Source organism: Gobio gobio (genome assembly GCF_949357685.1).
Source record: "Gobio gobio genome assembly, chromosome: 9".
NCBI lineage: Eukaryota > Metazoa > Chordata > Actinopteri > Cypriniformes > Gobionidae > Gobio > Gobio gobio.
Genome location: NC_137115.1, coordinates 40,595,212 through 40,601,144, shown reverse-complemented (window position 1 = coordinate 40,601,144; position 5,933 = coordinate 40,595,212).

Sequence of the window (5,933 nt, the reverse complement as noted above, 5' to 3'; positions counted from 1 at the left end):
TGAAGCCAAAAGTGTGGTCCTGCTTCATTTCATATGATAGCATATTGTAATACTAGTCATGTGATTTTTTTATGTGGAAACGCAGATAGTTGCAGGTCTGGGGGAGAAAAAGTTCCTGGGAAAAAAGTTCCTGGTACAAATAGTTCCGGGTAATTTCGGTGGAAACGCGTGTTTTGTTTTACAACATCTTGTGTAAAGCCTGGTCATACAATATAGTATTTGTCTTGATGTACATTGTGTTGATGTTGTATTGCACAACACGTTTGCCGCTATTGAAGTGGGAAACTGGTAAAGTCAGAGACAGGTTTGGTGATATAGTAAGGTTTAAGGTTGGGTAAAGGTTGGGGGGAAGGGTCAAATTATACAACCCCAAATCAGAAAAAGTTGGGACAGTATGGAAAACGCAAAAAGAAAAAAAAGAAAAAAAGAAGTGATTTCTAAATTTACTTTGACTTGTATTTCATTGCAGACAATATGAACACAAAATCTTTCATGTTTTGTCTGGTCAACTTTGTACCACTTTGTTTACCACTTTGTAATGTTGCCATTCCTTTTCACAACACTTAAAAGACGTTTAGGGACTGAAGACACCAAGTTATGAAGTGTTTCGGGTGTAATTTTGTCCCATTCTTCCTGCAAACAAGTCTTAAGGTGGGCAACAGTACGGGGTCTTCGTTGACGCATTTTGCGCTTCAAAATGCGCCACACATTCTCTATTGGAGACAGGTCGGGACCAGTCAGGTACCCGTATCCTCTTCCTCCGCAGCCAGGACTTTGTAATGTGTGCAGAATGTGGTTTTGCATGGTCTTGTTGAAATATGCATGGACGTCACTGGAAAAGATGTCTTCTTGAAGGCAGCATATTATGCTCCAAAATCTCTATGTTCTTTTCAGCATTAATGGTGCCTTCACAGAAGTGCAAGTTACCTTTGCCAAGGGCACTGACACAACCCCATACCATGACAGACCCTGGCTTTTGGACTTGTTGCATTTGCTGGTAACAGTCTGGATGATCCTTTTCTTCTTTGGTCCGGAGCACACAGCGTCCATTCCTCCCAAAAAATACCTGAAATACTGATTCATCTGACCACAGTACAGTGTGATGGTCCATCCCAGATGCCTCCGAGCCCAGAGAAGTCGACGGCGCTTCTGGACACTGTTAACATAGGGATTCCTTTAGGCACAGTACAGTTTTAACTGGCATTTGTGGATGTAACTACGTATTGTGGTACTTGACAAAGGTTTGCCAAAGTAGTCCTGAGCCCATGTGGTGATATCGCTTATAGATGAATGACGATTTTTGATGCAGTGCCGCCTGAGGGATCGGAGATGACGGTTGTTCAGCTTAGGCTTGCGCCCTTGTCTTTTACGCACTGAAATTCCTCCAGATTCCTTGAATCTTTTAATTATGTTATGCACTGTTGAATGTGAAATATCCAAATCTCTTCCTATCTTTCTTTGAGGAACATTGTTTTTAAACATTTCAATAATTTTCTCACGTATTTGTTGGCAAACTGGCGATCCTCGGCCCATCTTTGCTCCTAAAGGATTAGACCTTTCTTGGATGCTGCTTTTGTACCAAATCATAATTACAATCACCTGTTGACATCACCTGTTTCAAATCACATCATTATTTAACCATTTTACCTCATTACTAGCCCTAAATTGCTCCTGTCCCAACTTTTTTTTAAATGTGTTGCAGGTCTGAATGACAGGAAAGGATGTATATTTACAAATGACATGAAGTTGACCAGACAAAACATGAAATATTTTGTGTTCATATTGTCTGCAATGAAATACAAGTCAAAGTAAATTTAGAAATCACTTCTTTTTTTATTTATTTGCGTTTTCCATACTGTCCCAACTTTTTCTGATTTGGGGTTGTAGATTAATTAGATAAATTAATTACAGCTGTAATTAGATGCCGATATTTTTTTTTAAATATGAGTACAATGAAAACAAAAACAAATGATTAACTTACTAGTGCATAGTTAAAGACACTTAAGGGCGTTTTAAGACCAGATTGTTTGCTTTTTTTCCCGAAACAGGGACTTTTGTTGACTTTTGTGACTTTTGTTTTTGTTACAATGTTAGTTCCTGGATTGGTTCGCTTTCACAAAGCAACATTTCAAAGAGTACCAAAATGTGTTTATACAAGTCACGTGAGTAAAGCTGTCCTATTATGGTAAGCCGTTTTAACATTTAATCCTTAAAAGGTACTAGTATCTATTTTCATGCTACAGTACTTTTTTTTTTATTCTATTCCATTAGGTGATAGTATGTCACAGGGTGTTTTGGTGACGGTTCATGTTCATGTTTCATGTTTTCAGTTTGTCATGTTCACAGTCATGTTTTGTCTGGTCATGCACTTCCTGGTCTTGTCATGTGATTCCCTTGCCCTCATGTGATCCTGCCATGTGTTGTGTCATGTCATTGGTTCATTGTTTAATCACTGTTCACAGGTGTCACTTGTCTAGTCATTTGTCTCAGTGTATTTAGCCCTCATGTTTGCCATGCGCCCTTGTCTGTTATTATATATGTAACCCGCTGTGTTGGTGAGTGTGTGTCAAGTCAAGTCAAGTCAAGTCAAGTCAAGTCAAGTCAAGTCAAGTCAAGTCTTTGTTTTATGTTAAGATTTAAGTTATAATAAACTGCACTTGGGTTCAGCGACTTGCCTCGTCAGTGGACATATGTTACATAGTACTTATTCATTATCTAATATAGTGCTTATTCTTTAGGTACTAGTGCTTATCCTTTAGATACCTTTTTGAAAAAGAAACTTACTTATTCATTACATAACAGTATCTATTAAATAAATACTAGTACTTATTCATACTAATACTTATTTCGATAGTGACTATTTTATTGTTACTAGTAACACATTTCAAATGTTTGTCATTGACTATTATGGGGTTCTGTCATTCAGATATCAACTATTCAATTTTGATTAGTATTCCAATTGTGACTAGTACATATTTTGTATTTACTAGTATAGTTATTCATTAGGTACTAGTTCTTATTCATTAGACACTCATACCTATTAAATAGATAGTAGTATGTATTCATTAGATACTGGTACTTATTGATTAGCTACTAGTACTTATTCAATATATACTAGTACACATTTAGGCTATTAGATAGCTGGTATTTATTCCAAATGTTACTTGTAAGATTTTTAATTGTGGCTATTCTGACTAGTCCTTACATAAGAAGAGCAAATATTTGTTACTAACAATTACAAAAGATACTAGTGCCTAATAATAAATAAGTACTTACCTAACCCACTTTAACTAGTAGTATCTATTAAATAGGTACTAGTATCTTATGAAAAGTAATTGTATTTAATAAATAAGTACTAGTATGAATACTACTAGTAATATTTAAAGAGATATGTAATATTTAAAGATAAACTGCTAATAAGTAACTGGATTTGTATGTTAGCTTATCTTGCTAATTGGTTAGCATGAAAACACAAGGAAAGATATATGTTTAATATGACATTTATTGTTTTGTTTTTTATTATTGGCAGTTAGCCTAAGTAGATCCAGAAACCCGACCAAGCACACCAGCCATAACACCCACCCAAACAACCATCCACCACAGGATATTGTGCCTTTTTGGAGAGTATTTATAGTTCCTTAACATAACAAAAATAATAAATATTTATCTGCATCTGAGAATGCAATGCATGTCAAAATAAGAGTCCTTCACTCTGTGAAATAGGCCTACTCAAAATATGTTTAAGCTATTTGAAGTCTAAAAATTGCTTCAGTTTGTGTGTTTATATATAGATTTATATATAGATAATATATAAATCTATATTGTTTATATAATGTTTATATATAGATAATAGATAGATTTTTGATAATAAAAAGGTTATTTGTTATCAGCCAAATTTCCATCTTGACAAGTGGATGTTTTGAAAAGTGCTATGGCAAGTTTTTGTGCCATCTAGAGGAAAATAAAATCAAAGGTGCCTTTTATCCTGGGGAACCTTTAGTATGGCAGGCTGTTTTATCATTTTATCCTTAAAACGTACTAGTATCTATTTTCATGCTACTAGTACTTATTTTTTTATTGAATAAGTACTAGTATCTATTTAATAGGTACTAGTATCTAATGAATAAGTACTAGTCTCTATTCAATAAGTACTAGTATCTATTGAATAAGTACTAGTGTCTAGTAATAGATACCAGTATCTAAAAATAAGGAATAGTACCTAATAAATAACTACTAGTATCTCATAAATACGTACTAGTCACAACTGGAATACATACTAGTCAGAACTGAATAGTTGATATCTGAATGACAGATCCCCATAGAAGTCAATGGCAAAAAATTTAAATGTGTTACTAGTAACAAAAGAGTAGTTACTATTCACTATCGAAATAAGTACTAGTATCTAATTAATAAGTTCTAGTGTCTATTTAATTGGTACTAGTATCTAATGAATAAGTGTCTATTTAATAGGCACTAGAATCTAATGTATAACTACTAGTATATTTTAAAAAGGTACTAGTATCTAAATGATAGGCACTAGTACCTAAATAATAAGCCCTAGTAGCTAATAAATAAGTACTAGTACTTAATGGAATAGATACTAGTATCTAAAAAAAAAAGTACTAGTAGCATGAAAATAGATACTAGTTCGTTGTAAGGATTAAATGTTAAACCGGCTTGCCATACTTTTAGCGCTGTTGTACCCTACTTATTTTTTTAGATAATAGTATCTATTCAATTAGGTACAAGTACTTATTCATTAGCTACTAGTGCTTATTCTTTAGGTTCTTGTGCTAATTAAAGGGTTAGTTCACCCAAAAATGAAAATTATGTCAGTAATTACTCACCCTCATGTCGTTCGACACCCGTAAGATCTCCTTTCATCTTCGGAACACAAATGAAGATATTTTTGTTGAAAGCCGATGGCTGAGAAAGGCTTCAGATAGGCCTCCATTGGCATTCAGTACATTTACACTCCCAAGACCCATAAAAGGCACTTAAAACGTCGTTACAAAGTCCATCTCACCACAGTGACTCTACAATAATTTTACGATGCGACGACAATAGTTTTTGTGCGCAAAAAAAAATAAAATTAACACCTTTATCCAACTTGTTCTTGTCGTCCGTGTGTGCCTCCACGACGCATGCGCGAGAATATTACGCAGATCCGGCTATTATTGAAACTATTATTTTAATTAAAACAGAAATGACAGAAATTAAGCCAATCTGGTTAGTAATGTGTGAAGCTGGTAATGCTGTTTGTGGAGTTGTTTAATCCTCCTCTGCTGAGATCTTCAGAGATTTAATGTCTTCTTTTATCTTCAGTTGATTTAATCTAAGGCTGTGGCTGAAGTCAATTGTAGTTGTTGTGTATAGGCTTGTTTGAGATGAGCAAAATCTGCGCAGAACCGATCACCGGTGATCAGCGCGAGATACATGCCGGTTAGAAATGTGTCCGAGGGCGGTCCGCCTTGCTCTGATGCCATGCCGACGTATGTCAAAAAACTCTCGCGAGCGAAAGGCGGATGTGTCGGATTCTGCAGTTGAGCGCAGTTGCTCTCCACCGACTGCGCTGAGCAAAAGCATGATGGGAAACGACTTGCTGACGACACAGCTTAATGCTTATTGGTTTAAACAACCGTGATGTATGGTTCTTTTTAAAAATGTTTGATTTTAAAACTCTGATATCATGTTTTTATGTGTGAATATTCCCAAACTCTCTAACAAAGGCAATCTCTCTGTGGGTTATGTGATTGTTGTTATATTTATAAAATATATATATATATATATATATATATATATATATATATATATATATATATATATATATATGTATGTATAAAAACATGTATGTAGGCCTAACTAAAGTCAAAATGATTGATAAACACGTCTTTCGAATGGAAATAAATAACAAAAACTTTGGGTGTCTTGTT